The following is an 11,330-nucleotide window of genomic DNA, read 5'->3' as shown; positions in this document are numbered from 1 at the left end:
TCCACCGAAAGATCTGTATGAACGAGCAGAAGTAACAATCAGTAACTGTCAACGACTTTGATGTGGTCATGTCGCTGGGACTCGATACTAACCCTCCTTCACATTTCAGGATTCAAGTTGTCCAATTTTGGACGTAGGGTTTTCTTTGTTTCATTATAACCAAGCCCTATATTGCGTGTACAATCACCAAATAACAGTTGTCTTTCAGAAATGAAAGAATTAACAGCATAGAAAGAACTTTCGGAGTAGCGAAGACAATTTGATAATTTGTACATCGTCAAACGTAACCGGTGAAAAAAGGCCTCTTGTCAATTTACCCCATTTGGGGTATTGTAACTGAACGTTTGTAATTATTCTATCTGTTTCATTCAGTGAGAATTACTCACTGAAAAAGTATAATGGGGTCGTATGTTTATATTTATGTCATTTGGGTGTGAGCAAGCATCATTGTTAAGGATTAATGTGTAATTAAATGGATTTTTTGTCAAAATGATGGCAATTGATGGGCCTTAGGACTATTGAAACTCTCAGTATACAATACTTAAGAGAAATCGGAAGATAGCTTTGCAACCAAGCTTTGACGAGAGCGTTTTTGAAACCTTGAAGTGAAGACCTGAGAGACCTTTGTGGTATTCCTGTACTTTATGTCTTCAACAAGCTATTTAACCACACTAGCCGGCCTACATCTGAAATGTTTTCCAGCAGGCATGGAACCTACGTCTAGCTGTACGTGTTGCGAAAGCTGTCTGCTTGGTTCCTTAATGTGGTAGATGGAAGCAGAAGCGGCATTTCGGCTAATGGTTTACAGTAATTACCTTTTATTTGCTAGAACACAGGCTAGGTGCGGGATCAAATCCGATCTTAATCTGGGAATTTGTGGATTCCACCATTGTCATTGTTTGTGGGACCTTGGTGACAGTAAGATGTGGACAACCTCCAGCCATACAAATATGGTCGTCATCATGTACGCGAGAAATTATTTGGTTTGTAAGAGCATTTTGTTTTCAATTTCCAAATTTTGCATCGGCGAAGTGTGCAACAGCAATTAAATCATATCTTTATGTAGACTTCCTGAATCAGTAGGATTTGCTTTTAATGGGGAGTTTGACTTGGATGAGAAAAAAAACATGTACATCCCATATGCAATATTGAATACACCTTACGACTGTCACTACAAATGTCTTTTTTATGCTCCCGCAACTAGCTTTATAGCTATATTGATATATTCCGTCTCTCTGTCCGTTTATCCGTCCGTATTCTTGTCCGGGTTACATCACCACTTGTTTTGCATGTGCAGTTTTAATTTTTAGTTGCTACAGAGATACGCAGATGACGATGTGTCACGACTCACATTTGTCCATTTCTGTGGTTGTCATGGTAACCAGATTGTTATTTCCCTGATATCCTCTATATAGTTAAACAGACATAAACAACGTGTCCAGAATATAACTTTAATTATTTTACATATTCAAATTTAATTCTTGGTGGATACTTATATGCAGTTTTTATATGTAGATACAGACGTGATGATGTTTCATGTCTACTTTTCAGGTTATTATTTAATACTGAAACCTATTATCAATACCCATGAAGCACTTCTGAGGTTACATTCATCACAAAGCTGAGTTGCTATTCTTTTATACATTTCAAACAAATTTTTTTGTTTGGGCGTATATTGTATTCACCTGAACTCTTGTTGATTTATGATATAACTCTACATTTGCAGGCTATTCGTCAAACGTTATAAATCGGATTTTGGTCACATTCAATTCATATCTCAGGACATATTTTTATTCTTATTGCAGTGATTTATTTATTTGTGTTTGTTTGAGGTTTTCACCCTGGACTCTACAACTCCGTTACACCCACCGACGTCGTATATGACTAACAATTTGACGTGACGCTGCAGTCGAATGACATCATGTAACACTATAGCAAACAAGAAACTCCTATATGATCCTATTCGCCTTACAGAGTTTGCTATATGTAGGTTAGCCCAATGATCCACGGGTTTACGGTGTGCTTCAGTAGAGCTTCTATCGTGAGTTTAACATCATGATTTTAGAATAAGCCCTAAATATGTGTTGTGAAAAATCCAATACATATGGCAAAGAATTTTGCATGAGGCGAAAAGGTGTAGTAACTCTTATTACACCATTTGATCCGATCTTTCAGAGATTGAACGGATGTGCCATGGTTTTCTTCACATCTGCGTTCCACTTTTGAAGGGCACTTCTTTAAGAAATCCATTCAAGATCCGAGTGACCGGCTTTGTACTGATCTGATGTGTTTTTCTCTTAAACGATGATGTAAATATTATGGTGGTATAGTAAGGGGTGGGATGTTATTGAGAGACCAGCGAGTCCAGTATATAAGCATGCAGTATTTCAGACGTGTATACGCGCTAAATATTTAGAAGGGTTATTTACTCCTTAATATTTTATATTATATATTGTGTGCTAAAATTGCTTCGTCAACAGACATTTGTTTACCAGCTGTCAACCAAGATGGTTCCAGGTCAGTGATCACAAAAGACATCGACTTTACAGACGAAAACCAGTTCTCACAGATAGTCGTTCCGTTAGCAGGTTTGATTTTATCGGCAATCTTGTGCTCGCAGTTTCAAGCAGTCACTTTACTTTTTGACTCTTACAGTATTATTAAGACGTACAGCATAGAGAGAAAAACCAGAGCAGCGACAACAGTGTTGTCAAACGTAACTGGTGAAAAAGGGTTGCTTGTCAGTTTACCTCAGTTGGGGGGGGGGGGGATTAGAATTTTTAACGTGGCGTTTACCCGTTTCAGGGAACGATTTACGCCACAGTTCCTAAATTTTAAGTTGCCTCTGAAATCTTTTCAGGTATCAGGATGGAATATTGCTGGGGTATTGTAGCTAATGTACTGAATTTACAATTTAGAGAAAATAGTTAAAGTGACTAGGTTACACTTGAGATTCACTAGATTGACTCAATTCCTACTAATAATAAGTTTAGCTATATGTTTAGATAAGAAAAAGCCACTTCAGCACTTGACTTGGGTAATATAAAAAGCCCACACTCATTTACATGTATGTGTATATAACATACAAAACATGCAGTGATTGTGGGGAAAAACTGGGGCAGGGTATAAAAACTATTATGTAAATATATACAATACCGAGTACGTGCATGTATATATCCATAGTTGGGCAAAAACAATGTGTAAATATACACACTACACAGAGTAGGTGTATATATAGCTGGGTGAAAAACAATATATTATTATATACAATACACAAAGTGCATGCACATATCTATATTCAAAGTTACCTCAGTCAGGGTTATATTAAGACCTTTAAGAATAAACTTGAAATTACATGCCGTCCTGATTTCGCACTTTATACACCTTCTTTCTTTATTTTTTGGTGGTTTGTGTTAGAAGTCATTTTGGGAATTGGTCTTGCAGTTATTTATCTGCAACCTCCATTTGGGTTGACATCTTGTATACGAATGTCAGTTTCGACGCAAAGGTTTATAACCTTGAGCAATCCCAAAACACTAGTCAACAAATGCCTCTTCAGAAGTTGGCATTTGGAGGCCTTTGGCTAAATTCTCTGAATTCTCAAGAATAGACTTCCATATAATTAAAGACGTTCAGCACAGAGTAAAACCAGACCAGCGACGACAGTGTGAGAGCTGGCAAATGGTCACATTTAACCTGTGAAATACGGTCTCTTGTCACAGGTAATATTTTATTCTAATTTTTCATGTAAATGCTTAAAAAGTAGCAAACAACATGGCTTAAGCAGAATTAAATAAAAAATATGCAGTGATGATAACTGCAATATATTAGACATCATTGGTCTAGCAGTATTCAAAATTCTGTGTTGTCATCACATTTAGCATAAAGTCACATTAAAACAATGCAAAAGGACCAGGCCTTGGAGATGCCTAGTTCACCATCAGAACCCTGGTTTATGGAGGAATATATAATAATTAAAGACGTTCAGCTGTTACTCTCTCGGAAGTAAAAGGGTTCTGTTTTTTCAGACACAAATATATGAAGACGTTATCTGGCCTCTATAACAACCAGTCAAGGATGTTTTCGTCAACTACTTTGACATAAACTTGTTTGTCAGTATATACCAAGCATATCTGCAGAGAATGAGCTATTGTCCCAACGGCCTAGTTGGGCTTAATACTGACATGACGCTTGATGCGAATCCAGTTGAAAACGATTCAAACGACAGGAGATTTCTTTTAACTCTTGTACTGTACAAAGATTGACTGAATGAGTTAGTTCTGAAACAGTAATACAAAACTCAGATTTAGACCACTGTAAAATAATAAACATCAAAATGAAACTGAGACAAAATTAAACCACACAAAAATGTTTTAGCGTCATCCAATATCTAGTAAACATTTAAAACTAAAATTAATTTCATTTATATTTAAACATTAAACATCACATTTTAGCCTAAAAGTCAGCGTAATAGTTTAAGTTTTCAGAATTTCCTAAAACATTGAAATATCCTTCAATTCACATAGTATACATGCACACTAAATGCTTGATTAATCAAGCAGCGTATAAGGTATTAACACCCAAATCGGTTCCTCATTACTTGGGATATCAGAAATATTAACTCCCAAAACGCACTTTCTCTAATGTCAAGCATTTACCTATAAACTGTTACTACTGAACATTAATATATATAAGCGTCATGTCCGACATTCGTATACCATTCGTAGTCCGTCAAAGGCGTTCCAGGACGATAATTCCAAGATCCATGTCCAAAACAACGTTCAACACTAGCTCCCAAAGACAAAGATATGTAAGAAATTATACAAATAGGAAATAAAGCCGGTAACACAAGAGAGAAGCGGTCATCAATTTTCAATGATGTCGGGGAGACAGTGGATATTCCAGGCATGAATTTCATATCGAAGTTCAAATTCGTAGTCCATGAATGAGTTCCAGGTCAAATAACAATTAAACAAGGTATCTCAGTCGCGCTTTGATTTCTACTGTTCATAAATGCATCATGCAGATGTAATAAGCATTGCTGCCTTTACGGCCCCTAGTCCCAGGTTAAGCGGTAATAGACACAGTTCGAAAATGACGAGTGTTACAGACATTGACCGAACAGATTGTGATTTCAAAGTAACGGACGATTACGTTTCCCGTTAATATGTAAGCATCTTATCCTACCCGAGGCGCCATCTATGATGGTCCATATGACATGCTGGTCTGTATAAAAGGTGTCTACAAGACAGACGTTTACACTCGACAACCAGCGCCATCTGTGTTGTTAAGCGCCGTCTATGTGGTTGATCACAATGCAGATGGACAGAGATTCTGAACGCTCTGTCCATACCTGCGAACGAGTGTTATACTCATTGCAAAATATGAGAAACTTAGAATGAAGACGTTTGATGGAGTATCCTAGACAAACTCGCCCACTAAAGCATGCTTGTGGGTTAGCCTATTTAAGTGGTTAGAATAACTTCCCGATCACTTAGAAACAACAATGCATGCATAAATAAGAAACATATACGTGTTGCACCTATCTTGTGCTGTAAACACATGATAGACTTTCTGTACATGTAGGGCCTTCTCCTGTTGCATTGCCAATGGTTACATTGCGGAGAGTTATTTGCAAGACAGACCACTGAAAGAGTCGATCAAGAACCCAACTCCGATGTCATCCTGGGTCAGCGGGTGCATTAGTAGGGACTGATTTACTCTCAACAGGGTTCGTACACGGCCTGGAAAACCAGGAAAAGCCTGGAAATTGTAAATGGCTTTTCCAGGGCTTGAAAGTCCTGGAAAATCGGTATTTTTCGACCTTGGGCCTGGAAAGGCCTGGAAAATCATTCAGAACTCCTTTACCAACTGTGGACAAACCTTTTTGCACGAGTTGGGCCGGCGGCGGCCATCCATGTGGAGCATGGCGATCTTGAAGCCACAGCCTTGAACGGTCTGGGAGCGATGGTGGTTCAGTCTCAGTGAGACCCCTGCAGCTGTGTGGCCGGCTTTGACAGGCTGTGTTCTCGTGGTTTACTCATCATGCACCGAGGCTCGTGTCATCTGCCCACTGGGAGGTCTCCCCGCACTCCCCAACACTATGAGCGTATCTCTCATATTGTACTGATAACATTTAAATTTATACATTTGCTTTTCAATCATTATATGTCAGTTGTGTTTATTACTGACAATTTTTCTTATGTGAACAAGATTCACATGTTCTGTTGCTGTAACTTGTGCCGATAGGCTTAACTTTGTGTTGTGTTACGCGGACGCGTAAATGAAGTTCTGACATGACGCTGATACTCCAGTGTGTTTGTGGTATTTTAGATTGATTGTGTTTCAAATACAAAAAATGTGTTCCTGGTAACCCGGCCAACCGTCTCTTTTCCTCCAGACCCAAACAGTTTTCATAACTTACAAAAAAATGCCTGAAAATGTTCTTGCACACGATTTTGTATCAAGATTTGCATTTTCATACGGGTGAAAGGTACAAATATGGCTTTGGTAAACTTTGTATCAACTTCTGCCCAGGAATTGCGTATATAGTTCGACAACAATGTGGCAGGCTTCCGCTTTCCTAACAACTCCTGGTGCTTTGAGTTGTCAAAATGTCGCCTTTGTGTCCAATCATTGACCTCTTTAGACGACTTTGATATGTATGTGTTGCCATGTGATGATAGCAAATAATGGTAATCATTGACCTCTTTAGACGACTTTGATATGTATGTGTTGCCATGTGATGATAGCAAATAATGGTAATCATTGACCCCTTTAGACGACTTTGATATGTATGTGTTGCCATGTGATGATAGCAAATAATGGTAATCATTGACCTCTTTAGACGACTTTGATATGTATGTGTTGCCATGTGATGATAGCAAATAATGGTAATCATTGACCCCTTTAGACGACTTTGATATGTATGTGTTGCCATGTGATGATAGCAAATAATGGTAATCATTGACCCCTTTAGACGACTTTGATATGTATGTGTTGCCATGTGATGATAGCAAATAATGGTAATCATTGACCCCTTTAGACGACTTTGATATGTATGTGTTGCCATGTGATGATAGCAAATAATAGTACATGTATCTGGTCATTTGTTCTGATAACTAACGCAGTAAACGTCAGACCCTCAATATTTTTGTGTCTGGCAACCAAACTTTGCGGTGTAGATCGCCTGACCTGACAACCTAATATTTTGTGTAAAAATGAAACTACTGAAATTTGCTTGCGTCCTGACTTCACATCTCCCGCATGAGATTTATTTATATTTAACGAAACAACAGTTTTCCCCTCCAAGCGGAAATATAATAACCCCCTGCAGAGCCCCCTGCATTTACATCGGTATGTGTTTCTGCGTATCATCCGGGTGATGAAACCCCCATGTGATCCTCTAGATCTTGGCAGACTCCAAACAGCCTGATTGAGCTGTCTCTAGCATACCTAAATAATTTTAAAGAAAATTTTTTAACATTGTTGCAATATGAAGAACTGGAGGGTCTCGAAACTCTTCAAAGGCTCAAGCTGCACAGATGTGAAAACGGAAGCCAAACTGTCACAGCTGGATTGCTCAGGTCTTATGTATGTTGTCTTGAGGTTTGCTTATATATACGTGGAATTAAAGATAAATAAAGAAAAAAACTTGAAGCTGCTAAAGTGAACGATTGAAATTCCAAAATATCTACAATGCTCTGCAATTAGACAAATAAATAGTGACGTAACATAGACTGGTTGATTACTGTCAGACAACAATATACCCATCTGTTTATTAACCCGAGTTATAACCAGAGTCCTGCCCAAGTAAGTGCGATGCCAGTAGTACATGTGTGTGCAGTTCAAAACATACGTATGTTTTAATACTGTTCCACCATTCCCGCGAAGGCAATATCTCCTAGATAAAAAGAATAACTCTGAAAGAAAAACAGCAACCAGTTTTAGACAAATTTGGGGTCAGAGTCTTGGCAGTAAGAAAAAAGCTGACATGTATATCATTCAAATTCGCCCTCACTGGTGTGTTTAATGTGTTGTTGATTCTTTTCTTTCATTAATTAAGTTTTCCCTCCCAGAAACTTGTCTATTTTTGTTATAAATTATAATGTGTAAATGTTTTGAGTTGGGCATCAAGTATTAGTCAGTTGAGTGTGGTAATTTCTCTACAAATTGCATGTACAATGTAATACAGCATCATACATTTTGAAAACTGTAATGATGGTTCTCACAGTCACTCTCACTCAGTACTTGTTCTTCCCAAAGCCATACCTTTACACTGACCTTGCTGCTCTAAGGCGCACTACTGGCTTTTCTCGGCCAGACAGACCACGTGGCTCACAAATCTCATGAGGTAATGCGTAAAAAAGCCAATAGCGCACCTAACCCAGCCAGCCTGTTTCTGCAGTTCCTGTAACCGACAGACGCGTGAAGTTTGCAAAAATACTTTTACATGTGTATGGCCTGTATAATGATGCCTTACTTGGACAAAGGCCCTCCACCAATATACAGCATTTAATTTTGCACATGCAAGCCTGAATACAAATAAAATATCTGACATTTTTGAAATGCCCGTCGTAAGAGTGCGTGACCCAAGTTGCCTTTCTTCCGAATATATCACATACACGACTTGGGTCATACCGCTTACAGGAAGGTATATTCTAAAATGCCAGGGCCCGTCTTACAAAGAGGGTGTAAGCCTACACTCAGATGTAACTGTCATGGCTGCCACACTGAAGACATATGTTGCGTCTGGCGTAGCTTACACCTGCTTTGTAAGACATCCATATTCATGCAGCCTTAACATTAAGCATGGACACATTGCTGAAGTAAATTTTTATGTAGTACGAAAAAGCTCCAACAGGCCAGGAAAACGTGAATTTGGAGCCTGGAAAAGTCCTGGACTTCTGAATCCTCTGAGGCGTACGAACCCTGTCTCAATGGACAGACAAACATATTCTCACTGGTTTTACTCTCAAACTCTGTTTATAATCAGAACCGATTCTTCCGTCTCTTATATTTAAAATGGTGAAAATAAGCCAACACCGTCATACTAAAGTAAAATATTCTTCACTTGACTTTATTTCAAACACGAATCAAGACAGAAACGTACGTTTTAAAGCGTTCGACAATTTTAAAAGTGAAAACAAAAAAACAATTAATGAGTGTTGTATGTTACGTTTTAATCATGACAAGCATAACTCTTATGTGAATTGTAAAATAAATTCACCGATCAGATTACACTCAATAAGATACGGTATAGAAAAGCTTCTACACAACTAAGGCAAAAAGGGGATAGGGCAAAGCGGATGAACAAAAGGGGGCAATCATGAAGCAATATCTGAACACGTACCTTGAGAATGTCTTCCTCACTTTTGGCTTTGATTGACCCTTTTATATCGACTAACCCACAACAATGCCTTAGCGGGCGTTTTCGACCAAACCTCGCGGGTATTACGGTAGCCGGCGTTCTGACCTTCATTCTACGACAGTATGTCCACCCTATTGTAACAGTAATGCCATTTTACATGAGTATATGTTATAATTGCCTTCATAATGGGTCTCCGTCGCTAATAAAACATGTCGAACTGGCCTGTACAGTCCTTCAAATAATTACGCGTTCATATTGCCGGCTTGCTCAAGGGGGAGTCAGCATCATGGTAGAAATATCACGTGATCAGTTAGCAGCCAGACCGATACCCAGGCGTTTATGCAACAATGCTAGCAGTAGTTATCTAATCAAAAGTTTCACATTTTTACCGCTTTTTCTTTTCATATTTAACGTCCACCACCAACTGCAAGGATAAATCTCAAATCTTTCAACGTGCGTTTTAGAAATCAATCAAACAGACGATCAGACGTCTTCACATGAATCCTATCTGCCTAGGTAAATAGGTTCCGGCGCAAGTTCCTGTATTGTGACAGCTGTCAGGCATTGAGAATATCTTACATTTTCTTTGACAATGATCGATGCCTCCAGCCTACATGTAACAGCGGTCTTCGACCTAACAACCCGTCGACACCCATTATCCAGGAGTAATAGAAAAGGTAAATGTAACGTCTGTGGATGAACGTGCTCTGTATATGTTATCCCTTATTACGAAGTATTCTCCAATACTCGTAAAATCTGATCTGGGGTGAATAACAACAACTCTCTGACAAAAGGGGTTAAAATGGTCTAAGCTGGGCATTGAATCGTTGTACTGCAGGTTTAAAATCGGGTACAGTCCGAATGGGGCTCTTTGCTAGCAATCGATATTAAACAAAAACACGACGTATATACAATGGATCACTCTGTAAAAGACCTGTACCAATGCTTAGAGTGCAGGGTTAGACACATTCGTGAAATGTGGTGACATCAGAGCATTTTGAGAAATTCTAGACTATCGCCGTCCAATAAATTTAAATGGTCATCTTTGCGTTCTTTCCCTGATTCTTTCTGTCTGGGTTACGGAGACTTACAGGTGACCGTTTGCTAACTATCACACTGTCGTCTCTGCTCTAATCTCCATGTTATACTCGTCTATATTATGGTGGTTTCTTGATTTTTTCGCAAGTTCATATTTTAAAACTATATACCAAGGCTGTGAAATGTGTCTATTGCTTTTCTTCTACTTTTATTTTTTCTTGTAAGTAAAGATCAATTGTCTTTTATGACAATTCATTGGTCTTCTCCACCAACAAAAGGGCATAACAGTTATTCTGTTTGTAATGGAGGACCCGCCTTCAACTCATTATGACATGACTTTAAACAGATTACATTGCACCAGAACGCCATATTATGGCATAGTGTAAGATTGTACTGTAATATACTTTCCCGAATTTTTTTTTGCAACTAAGCCTTTACCATTTTTATTTGTTTAGTTAGTGTGAATATAAAAATCTTCATTCTTTGTAAAACTGCTGCATGTAGTAATATGTTTTGATCCTTACACTGTATAGCTCCAGCTCAACATAACAAATGTGGCAAGGACACATGTCGTAATACAAGTTTTGGTCCTTACATTGCATAGTTGCATCTCGACAGTACAAATGTGGCAAGGACACATGTAATACAATACAAGTTTTGGTCCTTACATTGCATAGTTGCATCTCGACAGTACAAATGTGGCAAGGACACATGTCGTAATACAAGTTTTGGTCGTTACATTGTATAGTTGCATCTCGACAGTGCAAATGTGGCAAGGACACATGTCGTAATACAATACAAGTTTTGGTCGTTACATTGTATAGTTGCATCTCGACAGTGCAAATGTGGCAAGGACACATGTCGTAATACAATACAAGTTTTCGTCGTTACATTGTATAGTTGCATCTCGACAGTGCAAATG

This window comes from Liolophura sinensis, chromosome 10, assembly GCF_032854445.1.
Source record: "Liolophura sinensis isolate JHLJ2023 chromosome 10, CUHK_Ljap_v2, whole genome shotgun sequence".
NCBI classification, from domain to species: domain Eukaryota; kingdom Metazoa; phylum Mollusca; class Polyplacophora; order Chitonida; family Chitonidae; genus Liolophura; species Liolophura sinensis.
Note: the sequence above shows the minus strand (reverse complement) of the source record.